General features: G+C 42.5%; 1 long non-coding RNA gene across 1 annotated transcript in view; it reads left to right on the top strand.

Annotated features, from left to right (window-relative positions):
• Positions 1–24,518, top strand: part of LOC122466815 — a 30,944-nt gene extending 6,426 nt beyond the window's left edge. Inside the window, exons 2-4 of the long non-coding RNA XR_006292667.1 lie at positions 14,029–14,243; positions 21,039–21,174; positions 23,254–24,518. This is a non-coding gene — a long non-coding RNA (uncharacterized LOC122466815). The remainder of the gene's footprint in view (positions 1–14,028; positions 14,244–21,038; positions 21,175–23,253) is intronic.
• Positions 24,519–24,864: the final 346 nt, after the last annotated feature.

Genomic DNA, 24,864 nt, shown 5'->3' with positions numbered 1-24,864 from the left:
CTATCTTTTAGTGGCCAAGTTTCAATGTAAACTCAAAATGATCATGAAGACAGACAAAAAGAGTGTTATAGCTATAGACAAGTTCAAGGACAAAGAAACGTATATCAGATTCCAGATTGTACTCAGCAACCATTCCATTGTTTTATGGGACCAGGCTCATGAACATCTAGAAGATAGATCATCAAACTGGAAGAAGATGGTAGTTGAGAAAGCAAAGGAAATAGTGGGCCTCCAAAGAGGACAGAAGAAAGATCCATGGGTTACATCTGGAACATGGGCTATGATTGATGAGCAGAAAGCTCTGAAGGCAAAAAAGGAACAGTGCAAGAGACAGATGTAAGATTCAGATAATAAGACAAAAGAAATAAAGAAGAGATACAGGGAAGATAGAAATGCCTGGGTTCAGGAAAAGTCTGTAGAGGCAGAAGAAGCAGCACAAAGGGGAGACTTCAAGCAGCTCTACTGAATAGTGAAAGTCCTCTCAAGAAGAACCAGACCATCATAGGTGATGCCCATCAGGGACTGTCATGCATAGATGTTGAAAACAGATGAAGATCAAGCCAGACAACGAAAAAAAAATTCTATTCCCTATTAAGCTGACCAGAAATGCAAATGCTAAGTAGGAAAGAGAAGAGAAAGCAATATCATCTGATGAAACTAAAGCAGCCATCAAAAGCCTCAAACAGAGGAAAGCTCCTGGGATTGACAGAATTCAAGCACTAAAGGTGGGAAGTGAAATTCTAATTCAGCAGTTAACAAAACTGTGTAACGAACTATGAATGAAAGAACAAGGCCACAAAGCTGGAAAAATGGTATAATCAGGGAATTGCCAAGAAAAGGTGATGTTACGGCATGAGCTGTAGAGAGATTGTACCACTGTCAGTCCCAGGCAAAGTATTGGCAACCTTTACACTGAATAGAATGAAGAAGGCAGTGGTATGGAATATTACGAGTAGAACAGGCTGAGTTCTATCCAAGTAGATCATGTTGTGAACAGATATTCACTCTTCAATAGATCATTAGAAAAGCTACTGCTTGGCAAAAACTCATCTTAATCAACTTTATTGACTTTAAGACATAATATTGACATAATAAGGAGCTTATATGATGGAAGGAGATCCATGGTAAGACTGGATATAGCCCTGAGCGAGTTGTTCAGTATTGCAACCGGAGGAAGACAAGACTGTGTTATCACCATCCTCTATGCATTAGCAATAGGCTGTGTAATGAAGCAGGCAACAAAAGGTTAGTGGAAAAGAGTTACATGACCTTGACTTTGCTGATGATATTGCTTTACTATATATGATGTGGAATTAAATGATTGCCCTTAAATCAGAGGTAGAATAGGAAGCAGCAAACATTTGATAGAAAGTAAATGCAGAGAAAACCAAGACTGGGAAGGTAGGAACAGATGCAATAGTGTATGTGGATAGAAAAGAAATAAAAAAGGCAGAAGAGTTCTGGTGTCTGGGGAGCATGATGACCGCTGAAGGTGGCTGTGATAAAGATACTCATATGAGATTAGGAAAAACATTACTTTTAGAAGGATGAACAACATCTGGTCAAACAGGTCTTCACGTTGAACTAAAAGTCAGATTATACCATGCGATTGTTCTGAGCACACTGCTGTATGGAGCAGAGACATGGCCAATCACAGTGGCTAACAAAAAGGAATTGGAGGCTGGCCATTACAGACGGCTGAGGAAGATATTACACATTTCATGGAAAACAAAATAACAAATGCAAGAGTAAGGGAAATGAAAGCAAGACATGTTAGAAAATATCAAAGTAAGAAGGCTCTTGTGGTTGTGACATGTATACATATGGAATTGGGTACCCCTGGGAGGAAAAAGAAAGTGAGGAAGAGCTGGAAGAAGACAGTGGCAGAGGATATTGAAAGTGCTAGTATCACATGGGAAGAAGTATCACAACTAATGAGCAACCATATTCAGGGGAACTGGACTTCCCAATGTGTCAGTGCTACAGAAGGTACTAAGGTCTAATAATGCATGACCCAGAAAGAACCCAGCTTGACTTTGAGATCCCTGGTTGCGTAAGCAGGAGCTAGCAGAAAGAAAAGACACATTTCCAACTTGTAAATGTAACATTTGATGTGGATTTGGTGAGTGTGGAATCTTATGAAGCCATTCTCACAGAGCAGCTTGTCAGAGTAGAAATACAATTTTACAATTTGTAAGTTTCAATTAGCAGTAAGTATTTTTGTTTGAAAAAATACAGAACATACTTTTTTAAGGATTTGTGACAGTGTGACTGTGCTATTATGTTTTTTCAAAATAATAATTGGTGGGGAAGGTGTAACTTCAGTGGGAGTCCTGCTTGCAGTTCCAATTCTGCTATCCTTGTATTGAGTAGTACCTTATTACACAATGGGGTATTTGCATAGTTAAGTACTTCTCAGCATAGACTCAGACCCTTAGTTAGCATTTCAGGATTGGGCCAATGGGTCTGAGAGTAAATAACTGTACTGTAAAGTTATTTATTCAGTGCAATGTATGAATTATTTTATTTTCTGAACAATTGGAAGAGCTATGAGCTAGTAATATAATGTGCTAGCACAGAATCTGAATGCTTGCAACTATGTAAAATTATAGGAAACTTAATTCCTCCATTTAAAATGGAAAGGAGATGAAATTACCAAACTGCACTCTGATGACTTGGATGCCATCACCGATCAGAATGGGTGAAAATGGTTTGATCAGGAATACAGAAAAAACATGGTTTTATATTTAGATGCTTTTATCTGCTATCGTTAAGTTAATATAAAATGGTATAAGAGAATGAGTTTCCGACTATACCCACAAGCTATTTCCTGTTAATGAATTGACAAGAATTGTACCAGTGATGCCAAAAAAATGAAAGGAGTCACACATCCCCATGTCACCTGCAGCCAGGCGGAATCAATGAGACATCACATATAATTGCAGTATAAATGTTGGGTTGCATTTACAAACAATATATGTGAATGAGTGTGTGTCATCTGATATTCTGATTTCTAAATGGCATAGCTAAAAAAGCTGCAAGCTAATTACTGGAATGGATCAAATCCTTTTATGCGAAGGAACATTCCAGTGCTGTTTAATCAAGCCTTGCACTAATAAACAAGTATTTTCTTTAAATGATACCTAAATCCCAAATATCTTAGAAATCCCTGTTGCAAATTCAGAATGTTTTACAAAGTTAAAGGTTCTGACTTTACTCCATGAAGACTCCCATGTTGTCCAAAATGTGTTTTCTTTATTCCTATACTGTATCACTTCCTGCCTCTCAAATAACATTTTACACAAATACACATACCTAAACAGATCCTGAGCAAATTAGCTTTGAAGAAGGAACTACATGGGCACCTGGGGGAATAGGATCCATGCCCCAATCTCAGTCCAAGCAGCCTGGTCTGGAATTGGAGGCAGTTACCCCTGCACATCCCCTCGGGGGACAGGGAGGGCGGGGACGACGGGACAGAAGTGGGGCTGTGACTGCTAAGTATCATGCATCCGACGAAGTGGGTATTCAGCCACGAAAGCTTATGCTCCCATACGTCTGTTAGTCTATAAGGTGCCACAGGACTCTTTGCCGCTTTTACAGATCCAGAGTAACACAGCTACCCCTCTGATAAGTATCACTTTGTAATTTATCAAAAAACACCATAATTGGGCAAGACTGGGCATTGTTAATTGGCCTTATTTGTTTTTCTTATAAGCCTATGTTATTTGCTGTTCATAGTTCCATTCCTCTCATTTTGTCTCAGTTATGCCCTGCAACCTCACTAATGTAGAGGTTGCAGAGTATAAATGGAAACAGAATTTGGTCTTACAAATTTAGAGTTTCCAGTTACACCAGTGTAAATCCAATTACTTCAGTGGAACTACTCAGATTTACACCAATGTAATGAAAATAAGAATGGCTCTTGGTGCTTTTTCCTCACATCATTATATGTTCCTTTATTGTACTAGAGAAAGGTTACAGAGACTGTCAGGATCACTCTTCTTTTCTTTTGTGCAGATTTGCACAACATTTACTTTCCTCCTATTTTCCAATACTTTTCCAATTCTCCCTGACTTTGCAAATTGTCCACAACAGCTCATTTGTAGGTGTTCAAATTTTCCAAGATTCCCAAATCTGCTCTATATCAAGAGCTATGTGAGAATATCTTCATTATGTCCTAACTGTTCAAAATATTTTATTTTTCTTGTTAAGCAACACATTTTTAAGTGAAGGACTCAAAAACTGAAGTCTGTAATTTGGTTCTCAAGTGAGCCAATTGCTGAAGACTTGTTTGGAGATTGAGTCTGGCTAACTCTATCCTTCAATGGAACATCCACCATCCTCTCCCTCTCCCATGCCCCAGAAATCCCTTCTCTCACCAAAGATGTCTTTATGGAGGGAGGTCTCAGATAATCTGAGGAGCAAGGCAGGCCACTTTCAAATCTTGTCAGTCCACATACTCCACTCTTTCACAAGCACAGATTAAGGTTCACATACCTGAAACGCCACTGTAAAGATGCTGGTTCTGGTGGGACCCAACTGAAAGTGCCAGTTCAGGACAAATTGCTTAAAGCAGGGCAGTTACAGCCCAAGGCTGGGGTTTCTATGCACACCAAGGCAAACCAAACCAGCCAGAGAGAGAGGACTTTGGTTTTACCCCACTGGCTAACCACAAGTCACACAAGCAATTCCCTTAGACACTCCAGTTGCCCAGTATCACCACCAGTGCCACTCGTTATGGGGACAAATGGTTATGAAAACCAATACCCCAGTAAAAGAAAAAAGGTTCTTTCAGTCCCCAGTCCCAGGTCAATATACAAATCAGATCTTACCCACAAATCACGCTGTTGCCAAAGGTTTATTCATAAAAGGAAAAAGATATAGATGAGAGCTAAGATTGGTTAAATGGAATCAAGTACATACAGTAATGGCAAAGTTCTTGGTTCAGGCTTGTAGCAGTGATGCAATAACCTGCAGGTTCAAATCAAGTCTCTGGGGTACATCCACAGCTGGGATGGGTCTTTCAGTCCTTGGTTCAAAGCTTCACTGTAGCAGGAAGCTCAATTTGAATGGGTTTTAAGGTTCAGTGTGAATATTTCACATAGTTCTTATTAACACTTAATTAACCTATTCACCTATGGTATTTTTAGCTTCAGATTCCTGTAACAAAACCATTAATACCCCTACATTACAGTTTTGCTTTAAAAAACCTGGACAGCAGCTGCAAAAGAAAAGAAAGAAGGATGTTACATTTAAGAAAGAATTACACATTGAAATGTCACTGAAAATAGCCTTCAGATAGTCTCCTGCTTCTCTTATTCACTGGAGTTTTCAGTGAAATTTCGTTAGTTGTACCCTGTGCTACTTTCTACGACTATGGCAACCTCCGAGTTCCTTTATTTTTTCATTGGCTTTTCTGTTAAACCACGTTTTTGTACAAGTGATTTTGGAAATTTTCTTGGATGTTTCCCTCTCATCAAATTTAAAATAAACACCTTAGTTATACTCCAATTTTTTTAAAAAGACTCATGGTGCATTAATTATTTGTATTGCACTAGTACCTGAGCCCCAATCCTGGACCAGGACCCTACTGTCTTAGGTGTTGTACAAACACAGAGCAACATGATGGTTCCTTTCCCAAAAAGCACCTCTCCCCACTTCCTTTTCCTGTCTTTATGTTGTCATCTGTCTAGGCACTACTTCCGCAATGAGCTCTGCACAGAAGAGCCCCAGCACTTAGCCAGAGCTCCCTGAAATCAATAGTGCTCCACCTACACAGAGCTTCTTGTAGGATGAGGACTGTACTACCTAGCATAGCACTTACTACAGTAAGCAGTCCTACTGAAGTGATTGGGACAGTAGCAAGCACTACACTTGTGTTTGCAGCTCAGCCTATCCACCATGTATTTTTCCAGACAGGGACTTGTCATCCTATATGTCTATAGGAAACACCTGACACACTTTTGGTTGCTATATTAATAAACAAACACAGATCATTTTAATCCTTCCCTGCAGCAGTAAATTCCCATCATTCTGAAGCGGAAGAGAGGCCCTGTTGGCTGACAAACTTGTCAATTGTTTTGAAGCTTAAAGGCTTGTCTGCTTTCTGAGTTTGGCAGTTTCCTGAGTGTGTTTTTGATTAACATAGGTGAGAAGCTGCTGCACGCTAGTGGTGAAGGCCTGACATCATTATTTATAGGTAATAAAGGCCTGTGCCTAGACCGAAGCAGCTACTGAGCTACTGCTCAGCATGTCTCAGATCCACTTGATTACAGTGATAGGGAATTCATCTACACAGAGTGTGAAAGTGAATGAGAGTATGCTTTCAGTGCCTATCATCATTCATTTTTATCTGTCTCCCATTTGAAAGTCCATTGGGAAAATGTGGCTGCTGGCCAGACTTTCTCATTGACTCTGCCTCTTTTCAATTGAATGGGAATAGTAGGCATGTGGCCCCTGTCCAACTTTTCTTAAGCAGCCTGCTTACATCCCAGTGAAAATAAACGAGATTAAGAGTCCATTGACTAGAATTTTCCAGTCTGCCCTCTCTCTATCACTGAAAATGAATGTGATCAAGAGTTAGTGCCTCTCAGATAGGTCTGGCTATATCCAAGTTGTTGGCCAGTGTTTCTCAGTTAGATTTGATGATCCTTAATATCCACTTAGAATGTATACCTTACATTTGTTATTAGTAAGAATATGATTCTGTCACAGAAGTCACAGATTCTGTGACTTTCCAGGACCTCCGTGACTTCTTCTGGGGCAGGCTGGAGCAGCTGTCAGACCTGGGGCCGCTGGAGCAGCAGCCCCAGTGCTGAAGCAGCAGCTGGGTTTGGGTCAGCATCCCGGGGCTGGAGCAGCAGTGGTCAGACCCTGCTACAGGAGCAGCAGCGTGGCTGAAGCAGCGGCCAGCAGTCAACCCTGGTGCCGCCAGAGGAGAAGGAGCAGCCCCTGGGCTGCTAGAACAGCTGGCCAGTGGTCAGCCCTGGGGCCGCCAGAGCAGTGGCCGGGATTGGGTCAGTGCCTTTGTGGCTGGAGCAGCAGCGGTCAGCCCCTGCCACCGGAGCAGCAGCGGGGCTGGAGGAGCTGCAAGTACCCAGCAGCACTCTGTTTGTCGTCCCCCCCAGGGTATTTTTAGACAAAGTCAGGGACAGGTTGTGGGGTTCCATTAATTTTTGTTTATTACCCGCAACCTGTCCCTGACTTTGACTAAAAATAACCCATAATAGAATCTTAACCTTAGTTATTAATAAATGTTAACAAGATTATGGAGAATATGTTTTGCCATACAAACTAGATAGCATTTTTTAAAATATAGGGTTACGATAAGCGTTGACAAAAGGAATGCCTGGGGGTAACCTATTTGTATTTTAGTAAAGCATTTGAAAGTATAGCTCATGAAAACTTACATGAAACATTAATTCAAGTAGGCTTGGAGAGGAGCGCAATCACATGGCCTGAAAGCTAACAATGTCTATAAACAAAAGGACAAGAATAAACAGTAACGTATCAAGCTGGGAAGACATGTACAGTTGTGTGTTATACGGATCAATATTGGGTCCTCTCTTCAATAATGACTTGGAAGATAGCATGCTAATTAAATGTCCAGGTGATTCTAAATTCAGAGGAGTTGCAGATGCTGTGGAGGGCAGATAAATGATGCAAATGGACCCAAATAGTAATGGAATGAAATTTAGCATAGTATAGGCTAAATATATGGAAATACTTCTTGACAATCAGATGTAATAAGCTGTGGAATACTCTCTGTAAAGAAAGTGGTGGAAGCTTCACCATATGAGACATTTAAAATAGCAAACTGGGAAAATACTGTAGTTTATCTACACTTCATTGAAATATGTCAGTAAACCAGTTACCAGTAAAATAAAATGGACTATCCAAAACTCAAATAATTGTCCACCATATAATAAACACAAAACAATCAGATGAACTCTCCATTCACCATGAAAGACATCCTGATCCCATTGAAGTCAGTGGGAATTTTGTCATGGACTTCAGTGGGCAGGATTTCACCCTGTATTCTTAGCTGTCGAGAAAAAGAGATCAGCTTTGTAGTATTCCAGCAGTTTAACTATTCCAAGATCTGGCAAACCAAAGGAGGATGTATGGTGATATGGGGTGAGATGTTTGGTTGAGGTTAACACAAGGAAGAATCATAATTTACAATAATTAAGCTCACCTTGATTTTTGCTGTAAATATGCAGACATGGCAACTACAAATTGGGAAGGACACCTGAGGGCAGAATGGAGAAGGGAATATTTCAAGATTTAGCATTTTAGAAAACCTGCATCTTTACCAGAACACCATCAAAATGGGCTGGTGCTTTGTATTAGGGATCAGGGATGTTTTGTTTTTACAGTTACGTGCTAAGAATCCAAGTGATATGAAACAGCAAACAATGTCCTGACGTCACCTATGCCTATCAGGTCCAAATCAACTCTCATTGACTTCAGTGGGAGATGGATCACGCCCATCTCTAATATAGCACATTATAATACGTAACTGCAGGCATTTGTAAGATTTGATGTTGGTGAGGGGAAATTCCAACCCACCCCTGCCTTTAGGCAACTGACTTTTCTCCCTGTTTCTTCCTAACGTTCTTGCCTTAGAATCATAGAAGAGTAGGGTTGGAAGTAGCATTCCAGTGCTTCACCACCCTCAGAGTGAAATAGTGTTTCCTAATATTCAACCTAGACCTCCTCCACTGCAACTTGAGACTATTGCTTCTTGTTCTGTCATCTGCCACCACTGAGAACAGCCGAGCTCCATCCTCTTTGGAACCCCCCTTCAGGTAGCTGAAAGCAGCTATCATATCCCTGCTCACTCTTCTCTTCTGCAGACTAAACAAGCCCAGTTCCCTCAGCCTCTCCTCATAAGTCATGTGCCCCAGCCCCCTGATCATTTTTGTTGCCCTCCGCTGGACTCTCTCCAATTTGTCCACATCCTTTCCGTAGTGGGGAGCCCAAAATTAGATGCAGTACTCCAGATGTGGCTTCACCAGTGCCAAATAGAGGGGAATAATCACTTCCCTCAATCTGCTGGGAATGCTCCTGCTAATGCAGCCCAATATGCCATTAGCCTTCTTGGCAACAAGGGCACACTGTTGACTCATATCCAGCTTCTCGTCCACTGTAATCCCCAGGTCTTTTTCCGCAGAACTGCCACTTAGCCAGTTAGTCCCAAGCCTATAGCAGTACATGGAATTCTTCCATCCTAAGTGCAGGACCTCATCAGATTTCTTTTGGCCCAATCCTCCAATTTGTCTAGGTCACTCTGAACCCTATCTCTACCCTCCAGCATATCTACCTCTCCCCCCATCTTAGTGTCATCCACGAACTTGCTGAGGGTGCAATCTATCCCATCTTCCAGATCATTAATAAAGACGTTGAACAAAACCGGCCCCTGGACCGACCCCTTGATACCGGCTGCCAACTAGACATTGAGCCATTGATCACTACCCGTTGAGCCTGACAATCTAGCCAGCTTTCTACCCACCTTACAGTCCATTCATCCAATCCATACTTTTTTTACTTGCTGGCAAGAATACTGTGGGAGACCTTATCAAAAGCTTTGCTAAAGTCAGGATATATCACGTCCACTGCTTTTCCCATATCCACAGAGCCAGTTATCTCATCATAGAAAGCAATCAGGTTGGTCAGGCATGACTTGCGCTTGGTGAATCCATGTTAACTGTTCCTGACCACCTTCCTCTCCTCCAAGTGCTTCAAAAGGGTTTCCTTGAGGACCTGCTCCATGATTTTTCCTTCTCTATCAACACTATCAATCTCAAGAGTCTTAAGATACTTTTGTGGGATAACCACATGCAGCATCTGCAAGGACTGAAGGAAGCATGGCAATGTACTCATCGAGCAGCGGTGCCCCAAGTAGAATCGCACCATCTGCGGATGGGGTTGCAATCTTCTGTGCAAAGAACACCATTTTTCTCTACAAAGTGGCGTCCTCCATGCTATTTGTGATTGTGGGAAGCAGTAAGTCTGAAAATGGGATCATGCAGGTAAAAAGTTTGGGAACTGCTGCCTTGGAGAGTAAAACACCCTCAGAGAGAGGGGGAGGGTGTTCTAACAAAGATGGTTTGTCATGGTTTTAGCTAGCAGGAGGGGACTAGTTTTCACTCAGTGTGCCAAGATTGTAATAACTAACAATAATACCCCTGGGACATATGTATTATTATTCCTATTTTGCAGATAAGGAAACTGAGACACAGAAAGATTAAGACACAAATTTTCAAAACTGGTCTCTTAATTTTGGTTGCCTTTATTTCTGGGCACCCAATTTTAGACTCCAGGGTGAACTCCTGGCTCCACTGAAGTCAATGGCAAAATTTCCATTCATTTCAGCAGGGTCATGATCTACCCTGAGGTCTGATTTTGTTGCTGAGCACCCACAAGTCCAGTTGAAGTAAACTGCAGCTGTGGGTGCTCATCACCTGTGAAAACCAGACTCTAGTGCTCTAAAGTTGGGCACCCAAAAATTGAGGCACCCCAAATTGGAGGCCACTTTTGAAAAGTTGGCTATCAGTGACTTACCTCCAATCATACAGGAAATCAGTGATAAAGACAGGCATAATTTTTTATCTCCTAGCCCTAGGACCACCCTAATGTGCCAGTATCCAAGTTCTTCCTTCATCTCTGAAGATGGTCGATATAGTGGTAAAACTGGCTTCACCATTCATGCAAAATCAGGAATTGAAAAAACAGGAAGTAAAAAAAATAGTTGGGTTCAGAACTACCATATAAACTCAAATTCCAAAACTGAGATCTGCTGTTTTCATGGCACTAAAAGTAGTGACAGAAACATGCCACTTTAATATATTTATTATTATATTGAGATTTACATTTGGCATTATTGTATAGGTCATAAAATGCCAAATACAGTTATGAACGTTGGTAGCTGTCCATCTGTTGTGCGTTGCTATTAAAGGATTTTGTGAGAAGTTAGTAAAGCCAAGGATCCATATTGCTCTAAAAAGTTCCCTAGAGGTTCATTTGGAGATGCTTTTCATTTGAAAGACAATAAAATTGCTGAAGCATGTAAGTTAACACTCACAGAGTCGATGGAGTTTGCTGTAGTAGCAGGGCATGTTTAAAGCTTCATGTAATGTATGACCTAGGTTAGAGGTTCTGCTGTGGGCTAGGGGAATTAAACTGAATGTATTGTCTCAATTTGACTCATCCTGACAAGTTCATCCAATTGCCAACTTGTTATGAAAAAACAGAATCCAGCACAAAAGCCATTTCTGTATTTATTCTAATCCTAAATACTGAATATTGCCCAGAAATGTGAATTATAAAAGGAATATTTTGAAACGGCAGGAGCTAGATAAATAAATTCTTATGTTAGTGTGCATTGTTTATATTACTAATCATGTTCCCAAAAAGTACCTGATGCAGGGTATTTTTGGAGTGTGTGAATGGTGAAAGGAAAAGACATGGATGGACCTTGTAAGATTGCATGGATGATCTTGCTGTCATTACCACTGAAAAACTCTAGGGAAAAGGTTATTTATTAACATTAAAATTCAAGATGATTGTGATTTTGGAGCATTTTACCTGCACTTTGCACTGATATAAATGCCTTTTGTAGGTTCACAGTAGTGGAAACCCAGGCCCAGTGGATTTGCAATAGGTGTAAAGGAGAGCCCAATGTGGCCTGCGGAATCTTGATGGTTGGTAATGGTACATGAGCCAGAAGAAACACAGGCTGAATTTCAGAACTCAGCCTCACTTTTCAAATTAGATGCAAACATTATCTTTCTTGTAAATTCAGCTAGTTCATCCTGGAAATCATAAAAAGAGACAAATTTAAAAGTGGACTCCCATAATGCCCTTTTTACAGAGTCAAGCTGCACATTATTTATTATTCAATTTTCATCTTTCCTGTGCAGTGAAAAAGCAAGAGGGGAGTTTATGTTTCCATGATCAGTTTGGTTACATCTTCTCCAAAATTACAACATTCCAAATGTACTGTAAAAATACAGACCTATGTAAACAAGTTTCGCTTCAGAGTAGAAACAGTGTTAAATGGTGGGACCAAGCCTGCACTCTTTTCTCAGGAAAATTCCCATTACAGCCAGTGAAAATTTTAACAGAATAAAGACTACAGGATCTTGCCTATTATGTTACTGGCAACCACAACACTCAGTGCTAGATTTCCTGAAAGCTGGATGTAATCCTCTATGCAAAGCGGAGTAATGTGTACTTCCAAACTGTTCCTCAGGCAGTTCTTGAATATGAGCCAGCCATCATGATAATTTAGGCAGTGAGCCTGGCCGATGTCAGCCCCAGATTGTGCTTTTCCATGAACAGGATTGCACTTTGAAGATGGTCTCCCTCCCCTGTCTTTGCTGCAAGCTGTGGAATGATATGCAGAGTGATGTAGGATTAGCCTACAGCTAAGCCCTATTGCCCTTTTGGATGCCATATTTTTCACCAGCCAACATTCAAAAAATAGCAGGGGTAAAAAAGGCTGGCAGAATTTGTCCATCTGTTGTGATCTGATTGTGATATAGGGACTATTTTGTTCTTTAAAGCATGTGTAGAAATTTCAATGCCTCTGAAAGGTGCTGACCCAGCCCTCGAACCTGAAGTCTTCTCAGAATAGGCTGAGCAAGGGCAGCGGCAGTGTAAGTTTTCCCACAATCCCTATCAGTGTGCCTTGGCCCATGGCATTTCCCCACAGTCCTCATCAACTCCCCCAGTGGCCAACACAGCATTTTTTATGTATTTAAATGGCACCCTCAAAGAAAGGGCAAGTGCATGGCCATTTTCTCAACCATGTAATTGCATTATACTCATTTGCAGCAGTGCACCTGTATTTAATAAGTGTCTTTCACAGATAATTAAACACTTTTGAGACAAATTAATCCCCAGTGAAGACTTTATTTCACTAGAGTTACACTAGGAATGAATCTGACCACTGTGTCCTTTTAAAATGAGGGTCCCAGTCCCACATTTGGGATTTACTCAGAGGAATACTTGTAAATAAATGCATACGCGTGTGCAGGATCAAGGCCTCAGAATGACCCCTATTACAATTTAGAAAAACAAGTGTACTGTATCCCTAACAGGATGCCAGTCAAGCACATCCAAATATGTAGGAATTACAGTGATCTGGTCTTTGTAACACTTTCCTGTATATTTACACTGGAAACCTTAAAGAAAACAAATCAACCTTATTTACAGCCCGGAAGAACTGAATAGCAATTACTCTGAAAGGGCAAAGCATTACAAAAATATGAGCCTTTATCATCTGGGAAAGTGTTTTACGATTTGTTCACATGAAAGTGAGGTTTCTAGCAGATGGTGAAAATGTCAGTCAGTCTGAGGCAGAATATAGATCTTCCAACTAATGAATAATTAATGAAAACACCCTACTCTCTCCCTCCCCCATGATAGCCATTCTAACTGCACAACTGTTCTAATAATCTGTGTTTAATAATATTGCTGCTGTGCATATCTACTAAAACTCACCTGTTATCATTAGTTACGTTTTCTGTTGTGTGTGATGTACTGAGTGCTGTACTGAGTTTATTACTATTGCTTTCCTTTCCAGTCCTTCCCACAAAACAAATTCTATGGTCCTTAATCAAGTTCCACTGAACTCACTTCAAGTTAGCTTGATTTAGGAATGCAGCGTTTGGTCTTTATGTGTGAAATCCTGGCTCCATTAAAGTTAATGGGAGTTTTGCCATTGACTTCAATGGGGCCAGGATTTCACCCTTTGTGTTCTTCCTGCTTATTTGCCTACATCCTTATCCATTTTTATACTGACTCATATGGGAGTTTGCCTGGCAAGGGCTTTAAGATGTAACCCATATTTAGTTATCAGGATGAATTATTTTAGAAAGATTTAAAATAATATTGAACTTGAGAAACAAAAGTCCTGTTAGCAGCTGATATTTTAAGGAGATTATTTTATCTTAACATTTACATTTCCTTATAGTAGTAACTGCAATGGATCAATAACTCTCCATCTCTTTTATATAGAGGGAGGACAACACTGGACTTAAAAGAAGCTGGACAAACGAGGCTGTGGGGTAAAAAGAGGTTATGTAAAATAATGATAATCAGGCAGGAGAACAGAACAAGGGGATGCATCCTAATTGGTCACAAGTGAAACACACTTATCAGGATAATGTGCTTGGCTGACAGTGGGTAGAAACTTAAAACCACCAGGTCAATATCTGGCTGCAGTGATAAGAGTAAGCAGAACACTGGAACACACAGGAAAACAGAGCATAAATTGAAAGGATCATTGTGGTTCAGTACAAAGGTCTAATATGGCTCTGCTTAGGCTACACTTTTAAACATAATATTACCCAACATGGACTGGCCTGCTATCTCCATAGCGCACTCAACCTCTGCAAACCCGAGGAATGAGGGATACATATTTGGGCCTGAACTCCACCAGGCATTGGTTGACACTAGAACACTGTTTCTCAAATGCAGCCACCATGGCTGTATGTGGCCACCAGGGGGTTTCCCTGTGGCCAAGGCAGTTTCCTGGGCGGGGGAGGGGAAAGCAACAGCCCCTCCAAGTTCCCTGTGAGCTGCAGGGCCGCGCAGCAGCCTATTTAGCACCATGCAGGTACTCAGGGAACCCGCCCGGGGACAGGCCAGGGGAGGGGCACCTCTCCCCCCAGCCCCAACCTAGCCCAGCCCCCAACCTGCCATGGCCAGGACGCCCCTCCACCAGCCCCAACATTGATTTGGCCCAGACCCAACCACAGGCATGGCAGCGCGGGCCTAGGCCTGACCTGGGCGCCCCTCTCCCAGCCCAAACCTGTTGGGGCAAAGGAGCACCTATCCTGCAGCCCCAGCCCCGGAGTTGCCGTAGCGGGGAGAGGCACCTCTCCACCCCAGCCCAGGTACTGCTGCAGGGAGAGAGAGCTGGGGGGAGTCCTCTCTCCCCGTCATAGCCTCCTGCACCCCAAACCCCTCATCCCTGGCCCCACCCAAGAGCCCACACTCCCATCTGGAGCCCTCACTCCCCTGCACCTCAGCCCGCTGCCCCAGCCCTGAGCCCCCTGCCACACTCCAAACCCCCATCTGGAGCCCTCACACCTCTGCACCCCAACCCTCTGCCCCTGCCCCAAACCCCTCATCACTGGCCCCACCTCAAAGCCCACACCCCCAGCCGGAGCTCTCACACCCTTGCACCTCAGCCCGCTGCCCCAGCCCTGAGCCCCCTGCCACACTCCAAACCCCTCGGCCCCACCCCCACCATATGAATTTTGTTACATGCACCAATATTAAGGTGATGAGGAGGCGAGCAGTGGGGGGGCAGGAGCGGGAGGAGGCAAGCGGCAAGGTGAGTGGTGGGGGGGCCTGGCGGGGAGTAAGGAGATGAGTGGCGAGCCAGCAGCAGGGTGAGGAGGCAGGTGGGGGGGGCCAGTTGCGAGCGGGGGGGGGGCATGTGACGGAGGGGGTGAGGAGGCAAGGTGCAAGGTGAGTGGCGGGGAGCCTGGCGGGGAGTAAGGAGTCAAGCCAGCAGCAGGGTGAGGAGGCAGGCAGGGGATGTCTGGCTGCAAGCGGGTGGTGAACAGTAAGGAGGTGAGCAGTGAGCCACCAGCGAGCAGTTCTCATGGTGGGCAGGGGGGTGAGGAGGCGAGCGGCGGATGGGGGACTGAGGACGGATGCAGGAGGCGAGCGGTGGGCACATGGGCAGCAGGTGGAGCCCCCCTTTGGGGTGGCTAGCCCCTGACTCCACCCTTCCACCCACCCCCACCCCCAGCAGCCGGAGCCCCGAGACCCCTCTGCCCTCCCCCCCCGCAACTGGAGCCACAAGCCCCCAGCCCGGAGAAGCCCCAAGAGCGTGTGTCCCTCCCTCCCCACCACAGCTGGAGGAGCCCTGGCTGGCTGAAGCCCCGAGTGTTCCCCCCCCCCCCCCACACACACACACACCTGCCCAGAGGAGCCCCAGGTTGGCTGAAGCCTGGAGCGCCCACCCACCCCTCAGCCAGAGGAGCTCAGGACCAGCCGAGGCCCTGAGCCCTGCCATTTGCCTGGAGGAGCCCTGGGCTCCCCTCCCCAGACCCAAGCCGCCCAGATATGTAATTATTTGGACCTCTATTATGTCAAAGCGTTTTTAATTGTCAGAATTGTTGTACAACCACTTTTACCAAAAAGCAAAAGAAACAATAATAAAAAAGACAAGAACATTCAAAGCACCTTATTTGTGTTTCTAATCTGTTAGGTCCAGTAAAGAATAGAGATAACTATGCATTATTTCTATTATTGAGTCTGCAAAAAAAAAACCCCCAAACTTTTACATAAATAAATTACAATGATTTGGATGTATATATGTGCATAGTACTTTATTAATTTAGGAAAAATAAATAATTTTAGGAAAAAGTGTCAGCGTGGCCACAAGCAAGATTTGTTGCAAGAACCGCTGCACTAGAACACCATGCTGGCCCTTAGCGTTTTCAGTATTGCCAACCCCACCAAAAAAAATTTTTTAAATCATGAGTCAGGCCCCCAAAACCCTAAGATCATCTTAAAAATCATGAGAATTTAAAAATATTATATTTGGAGTCTTGACATCCTTTTCAACCAGGCCCAGAATCCCTCATGAGAGTTTACCCAGTACTTAGAGGAGGCCGTAGAAAAGTTAATACAGATTTGGACTGCATTGATTTTTCCATATGTACTTCCAGCAGCAGAACCCTCGCAGTTGCCTCAAGGGATTTATGTCAATTGTATCAAGAGATACGAACATAAGAATGACCATACTAGGTCAGACCAATGGTCCTTCCCGTCATCCACTCCCTCGTCATCCGCTTCTGTTAGTTAGAGGCTTAGGACACCCAGAACATCCCTGATCATCTTGGCTAATAGCCATTGATGGACCTATCCTTCACCAACTTGTCTAATTCTTTTTTGAACCCACTGAACTTTTGGTCTTCACAATATCCCCTAGCAACAAGTTTGTTTTTGTTTGTTTTAAACCTGCTGCCTATTAATTTCATTGGGTGACCCCTGGTTCTTGTGTTATCTGAAGGTGTAAATATTCCTTCCCTATTCACTTTCTCCACACCATTCATGATTTTATACCTCTCTGTCATATCCTCCCTTAGTCATCTCTTTTCTAAAATGAGCAGTCCCAGTCTTTTTAATCTCTCCTCATATGAAAGTTGTTCCATACCCCTAATCATTTTTGTTACCCTTCTCTGTACTTTTCCAATTCTAATATATCATTTTTGAAATGGAGCAACCAGAACTGCACACAGTATTCCAGGTGAGCGTACCATGGTTTTACACAGTGATATGATGATATTTTCTGTCTTATTATCTATCCCTTTCCTAATGGTTCCAAACATTGTTAGCTTTTTTGACTGCAACTGTACATTGAGCAAATGTTTTCAGGGAACTCCACAATGACTCCAAGATCTCTTTCTTGAGTGCTAACAACTAATTTAGACCCCATCATTCTGCATGTATAGTTGGAATTATGTTTTCCAATGTGCATTACTTTGCATTTATCAACACTGAGTTTCACCTGCCATTTTGTTGACCAGTCACCCAGTTTTGTGAAATCCCTTAGTTAAGTCCAAAGCAGATTACAATCTTGAATAATTTTGTATCATCTGTAAATTTTGCTAACTCATTATTTACCCCTTTTTCCAGATCATTTATGAATAGGTTGAACAACACTGGTCCCAGTATAGATCCCTGGGGGGACACCGCTATTTACATCTCTCCATTCTGAAAACTGACCATTTATTCCTACCCTTTGTTTCCTGTCTTTTAACCAGTTATTGATCCATGAGAAGACCTTCCCTTATCCCCATGACTGCTTACTTTGCTTAAGAGCTTTTGATGAGAGACCTTGTCAAAGACTTTCTGAAAGTCCAAGTACACTATATACATTGGATCAGCCTTGTCCACACATTTGTTGACCCACCCCCAAAGAACTCTAATAGATTAGTTAGGCATGATTTCCCTTTACAAAAGCCATGTTGGCTCTTCCCCAACAAATCATGTTCATTTATGTGTCTGGTAATTCTGTTCTTTTGAATAGTTTCAACCAATCTGTGTGGTATTTAAGTTCAGCTTACTGGCCTCTACTTGCCAGGATCACCTCTGAAACCTTTTTTAAAAGCTTGATGTCACAGTAACTATCCTCCAGTCACCAGGTATTGAAGTTGATTTAAGTGATAGGTTACATACTACACTTAGTAATTTTGCAATTTTTTATTTGAGTTCCTTCAGAACTCTTGGGTGAATACCATCTGGTCCTGGTGAGTTGTTACTGTACAATTTATCAACTGTTTCCAAACCCCTCCTCTAGTGACACCTCAATCCATGACAGTTCCTCAGATTTGTCATTGAAAAATACCTCATGTATGGGAATCTCCCTCACATTCTCTGCAGTGAAGACCGATGCAAATAATGCATTTAGCTTCTCCGCAATGGCCTTGTCTTCCTTGAGTGCTCCTTTAGCACTTTTATCATCCAGTGGCCCCACTGATTGTTTGGCAGCCTTCCTGCTTCTGATATACTTAAAACATTTTTTGCGGCTAGTTTGTGTGTCTTTTGCTAGTTGCTCTTCAAATTCCTTTTTGGCCTGACAAATATACTGTTACACTTGACTTGCCACAGTTTATGTTCCTTTGTATTTTCCTCAGTAGGATACGACTTCCAGTTTTTAAAGGATGCCTTTTTGCCTCTAACTGCTTCTTTTACTCTGTTGTTTAGCCATGGTGGCACTTTTTTGATCCTCTTACTATGGTTTTTTAATTTGGGTACACATTTAATTTGAGCTTCTATTATGGTGGTTTTTAAAAGTTTCCATGCAGCTCGCAGGCATTTCATTCTTGTGACTGTACCTTTTAATTTCCATTTAACTAGTTTCCTCATTTTTTTTTTGTATAGCTCCCCTTTGTGAAGTTAAATGCTACTGTGGTGGCCTTCTTTGGTATCTCCTGTCCCACAAGGATATTAAATTTAATTAGATTATGGTTGTTATTACCAGGCGATTCAACCATATTCACCTCTTGGACCAGATCCTGTGGTCTATTTAGCACTAAATCAGGAATTGCCTCTCCCCTGTGGATTCCAGAACTAGCTGCTCCAAGAAGAAGTCATTAATGGTATCTAAGAACTTTATCTCTGCATAGGTCCTGAGTCAGTATACCTGACCATCACACATTCTATGCATTTGGGAAGTTATTCTGCCTTAACCCTGCTGAGGTCACTTAAGGTTTTCCATTAGAGCACAAGTTTGATGAAGGTGGGGTAAATGTTGCTTTTGGATATCTGTGGGAGATGGCAGTAAAACTCTTATGGAGTGTATTATTGACAGTGTTGCCGGAAATATGAAGGTGGAGAGGATTGTCAAGTCTTTCCACTTAACTTCTTTCCACTTTGCTGCTGGACATAAAGCAAGTGCAGCATCAGGTTCTGGGATTAATGCTAAGAGGCAGCACCATGTGGCCAACCCGCTCTCTGGATCACTAGCAAGCGCTGTGCAGACCACAGTCCTAGAATGAGCTAGAGCAGCAAACATCTTTGCTGCTCAGACAAAGCCTCCATGTTCCTTGGACATTTACTTTAGATGTCATCACTTGAGAAGTTATTCCACCTTAGAGGAATGTTCATCAAGCTTCGTAAGTATGTAATAATAATTTTCAGTTCTGCTCAAACATGGCCATCCTGAAAAAATAAAACATAAGAACGGCCATACTGGGTCAGACCAAAGGTCCATCTAGCCCAGTATCCTGTCTTCCAACAGTGGCCAATGCCAGCTGTCCCAGAGAATGAACAGAACAGGTAATCATCAAGTGATCCATCCTCTCTTGCCCATTCCCAGCTTCTGGCGAAAAAAAAAGTGATACAGGCTATGCTTTTCCTGGCTTTGGAAGCCCTGGAGACCATTATTTCAACCACACCACATTAACAATCTTCCCTGTTAACTGCTGGGTGCCTGATGCTGCAAAGAGCTGACTGTGAGGGTCTGTGGAAGATAGGTGCCAGTGACCCTAGGCAGTCTGGACTGGTGGTCAGTACAATATTCAGGAACCAGAGGTCCATGGGCAGGTCCAGAGTCAGGTATCACTGCTGATAGTCAGACCTGGGGTCAGACAGGAAACAGGAGTCAAAGCTAATGGTCAGCGCTGAGTCAGAGGCCAAAGAGCCATAATCTAGGGTCTGAGCCAGAGTTGTCAGAAACTAGAGTGACAGGGTTCAGGGACCAGAACAAGACTGAGGGCAGAAGCCAGGAATAGGGCAGGATCAAAGTCAGGAACTGTGGACAAGGCTGGGAGTCAGGCAGCAGCTGGCACAGTCCTTAGCACCATCAAGCCAGAATCCACCTTGCTGGATTCTGTGTCCTGTGTCTCTTTCTGGCTTAAATAGCACACCTGGCCCAATCAGAGACTCTGTAGATCTTCCAGCCATGTCTCTGGGGGCAGTAGCTTTAGTGGAGTGTAAAACTTTAGGACTCCCAATTCTCCAGTCACTAGTAGAGCCACAATGGTGTTCTGGATGCAGCAGCAGCCTGAAAGCCAGCACGCCTGGGTTCAGGACCTACTGATCTTCTGCTAGGAGGTGCTGAGAGCCCATTAACTTCATGGGCAGTTGAGCGTGCTCAGCACTTGTTGAATGCCTTGAAAGATCAACCCATGTATTATTTAACTAGACACAGTGGGCCAAGTACATCCCTCGTGTAACTCCATGTATATGTTCAAAGAACTATCTTGGTGGCCACTCTTAAAAAGGTGGATGGCGGCAGCACACTCTCAATGCCTGCCAGGGTATGCCACAGACAGACTATTTCCTATTACTCGGGCATGTTACTGCTCCACACCACCCACATTCATGCCTGTCTTATTCATGCTAATAAGACACAATGGAGCCCCTCACACTGCAGAAACTGTGGTTGTCTGTACTATAAAAAATAGTCACAGCATGTTTTAATGCTGTGGATCACATAAATGAGTTTGCAGAAGAAAATGCAGACTCCAGGTTAATTCACACTTGTCTTTACTTGTCAGTGATTTGATCATGTTCCTCCATGTTTGCCAGATTCTCTCATCTTTCCTGTGGTGCAAGAAATTTCTTGGCACTCTACAGATGAACAGTATGTTTTGTCCAGAACAATCCCAAAGCTGCCCCAAATGGTGTTCACAGGTAATTGTGAGCAGCACAAGCACAAAACACTTATCACTGAATCTCTCTATATCTGACTGTTTGTTACAGTGTGAGTGCATTCAGCTATGAGAGAAGCGAAAGCATTTGATATAAACTGCTTGAGGGGGATTATTACTTTTACTTTAAAATGTGCTTACTTCTTTTTTTAATTAAACATCCATTTGTTTAAAGTTATTTAAAGATAGCATTTTCTATGTGTGGGGATACTGTCACAGGAAGTATGTACCTCATCCTCAGCAAAGGCAGGAAAGAGTTATTTCTGGAGGGAAGGAAAGTATAATACCTGCTCCACCCACAGGAAGTTACTATTCCTGGAAGGAAGACTGGCAGCTGGTCTTCTTCAGGGAAGCAGGTCTGTAAACGGAGGAAGGCAGGGTACTTGGTTCCAGGAAGAAACAAACCAATCTGGATATTGGATCAAGAGGGTTGCTGTTTATGACGAAGATGTATAGAGAGTAAGAGACTCTGGGCTACATTTATCCCTAGTGAATATGTCATTATTAATGGAATTATTCCAGAGATGAATTTGGCCCTCTGTTTATTTTGGGTGTGAACCTACAGTTATGTCAATCCTTGTTATGTGAACCTTCAACTCCTTTCAACTCCAGTAACTGCTGAGGCTTTTTCAGAAAATGGTTCCTCCTTAAAACAAATAAATAACTGCTTGAGTATTTTGCATTAAATTATTTATAAGCGTGAATGCCTTTAGGTGCTAAGAACTACTTTTAGAATCTGCAGCTGGGTCTTTTATGTTTTGCTTTGTTTTTCCAAGAAGGGGCAAACCGACCACTGTAGACTTGAGCTGGTAACCTAAATAACATTTTCCCCTCTTAGGTGCTGATTGCTGCTGTTCTTTCCAGTCTCCCTTTTTTACTCAGTTATACACACTTCTATGGAACTGGAGGACAGATAGGCCAAAATAAGATATAGGACTGTTTTTAAAATATGTGCCTTTTAAAACCCTTTTTTACTCTCCTCTGTTGACCACTTCCAGGTAAAGAGGAAGTGCCCACCCACACCCTCTTCAGGCAAACAAACATTTCATTCTAATGAAACCCAATAATAGAAAGAACAAGTAAGAAAGTGGAATTTGAACACAGACAAGTGAAAAATTATGACTGCGATTTTTGAGACATCCCGGGATTTGGATGCCTCATTCCTAGTTGTTTCAGTGGGAACTGGTGGCCAAACCTCTTAGGTGACTTTGCAAATCTCAGCCTAAGTGTTCAAGAAGCCTTTACGATGCAGACTAAATAAGCAACAACTATAAAGTATGTGCTGTTTAAGGGCCTAACCCTTAAGTAAATTAGAGTTTTGCATCAGACTTCATTGGGAGCAAGATTGGGTCCTAATAAAGTCAGTGACTAAAAGTGACTAGCTGCCTATTTAATAATGAAGTGGTGAAGACAGACCAAAGACCCCTCAAAATAAATATAAAAATATTACATCTGGAATATGTATGAAAGGTGGGGATGGGACAGCTCTGAAGAGACTTCTACAGTTCTACATATATGAGTATGTTGAATTCAGGTAAATGGCCAATAGAATTATCAAAACATAATAATCCTGTAAAGTATGGGAGTGAAGTCAGCAGTAAGGAATTTTTATGCTATTTAAACCCCATGCAGTATGTACTGGTACAAGATACTGCAGGTCAGCAAGGAGCATATGGCATGAGATCTAGGGTCGACTGAAGCACCATTTAAAAGACCATGATTTGCTTGTATTAGAAGAACTGACCAGGCCATCAAATAGACTATTTTATATGCAGGAAGATTTTGAGAGTCCTTGAGAAGGTCTCGTTGACTCTCTACTTTACAAATCTAACCTACAATATGTCTTTCTTCCGACTTCATATTTCCTCAGTATCTCCATCTGCTGTTATTTATTAATTAACAATGTAATTATATTGCTTAAATTTCCTAAGCCATTTGAAATGGAGGCCCAAAGTTTTCACACCGTGTACTCATAGCTCCAATTACGTCAGGTTTGGGTTAGCAGGATCAGGCCTTTGTGTGGAAGATGCTTCACGAAATGACGTTGTGTTTTTCTCAATAGGAAGTACTGAAGAAACATGAATATGCAAAAAACTAAGGGTTGAATTATGCTTTGTGCTGTGTGGATGAGTGGGGTGAAGGAGAGATCACAGGAAGCTAATTTCTGCTACAACACAACCATCCCCACTGCAGCAAAGTTGGATTCATACTAGAGCACAAGAGAGGATTAAGAAGAATCTGCCTATTGCTTTTGTTGGCACAGTCCAATCCCAAAAGGATACAGCCTGCTAGCTATGGAACAGCAGGAATGGCCTAAGTAAAGAACTATAGATCCAGGCCAGGAGGGAAGTCCATAGATCCACAAAGTTTGGATCATTATGAGAAGCCCATTACCAGAGAGAACTGGGATCTGCTGCAAGGACTGGTAAGCAAGGAAGACCAGTGGAAGGATAAGGGACTAGAAGCAGTAGGGTATAATCAAGCTGTCAGCTGGTTGATATGCTGAAAACGGTATTGTTCTATGGTAGGCTGGGAGCACACACTACACCTTTTTAATACAGCAGCAAAATGTGTCCAATCATCTATACTGAGCCATTGTACCCTGCACCAACAAGATAGTTATTGGATCATACATACAGAGGTTCTGCTTTTCCTCTTTCCATCCCATCTCTCCCCATGTCCCACCCCCTGTGCATGGATTATATGGATTTTTTTTTCATCCTACAATATGCCAAGTTGACTACATCATTGACGCATGGGCCATTCAGGCTCTGAGTGACAGCCACCCCAGGGCTCCTTCCATCTGTTGCCAACACAGTGTGTTGCATTGTGCTACTGATACTGTGCATACCTGACAATTAGAGTCACTTTGGGGTGAAACACTCCACTATTTCTGTTTTGTCCTGAAGAGGTCTTCAGTTCTACTAGCAACAATAGGAACAATGAAAGTAATGATTATTAAGTTTGGTAGAATTCTTTTATTAAACTTGGTAGAATTCTTTATTTATTTAAAGTAGTTTTTTTAGATTTTTATCCATTTACATTTTCAGAAAATTGTGGGAGGGAGGGGTCAGACAAATTTCTAATTACTGTAAACATTCAGATTCAAAAAGTTAAAACTTTATGAATGCCACATAATTATCTTCAGTACCAGCTTGGTTAATGCCTGAGCTGGCTATTTTAGCATAGTTGTAAATACACGCTTTAAGTATCAATAATTATATACAGTACATTTTATACACATTAAGGTGGGACTCTAACTTGTTTTTTTTTTAAACTTTGCCTATCCATATATTTTGATTATTATCGATGGAAATATTTTTTTCATCAGCTTGTGTGTGTGTGTGTTTGTGTATGGTGAAATCGACATTTACGGATAAAAATCAAATCCTTCCGAGCCTAATGATTGTACACTCAGCTGATACCAGCTCCTGCACAGCAGCTTGGTTACAATGTATGTCAGAGGTGGGCAAACTACATCCGGCCCTTCAGACATTTTAATCCAGCCTTCGAGCTCCTGCCGGGGAGCGGGGTCCAGGGCTTGCCCTTCTCCAGGACTCCAGCCGGGAGCTTGCCCCGCTCCACGCAGCTCCCAGAAGCAGCAGCATATCCCTCCTCTGGCTCCTATGCATAGGGTCGGCCAAGGGGCTCCGCAGCTCCCATTGGCCAGGAA

The sequence above is a fragment of the Chelonia mydas genome, chromosome 8 (genome assembly GCF_015237465.2).
Source record: "Chelonia mydas isolate rCheMyd1 chromosome 8, rCheMyd1.pri.v2, whole genome shotgun sequence".
Classification (NCBI taxonomy): Eukaryota; Metazoa; Chordata; order Testudines; family Cheloniidae; genus Chelonia; species Chelonia mydas.
Note: the sequence above shows the minus strand (reverse complement) of the source record. Positions and strands in the feature narration are given on the sequence as shown.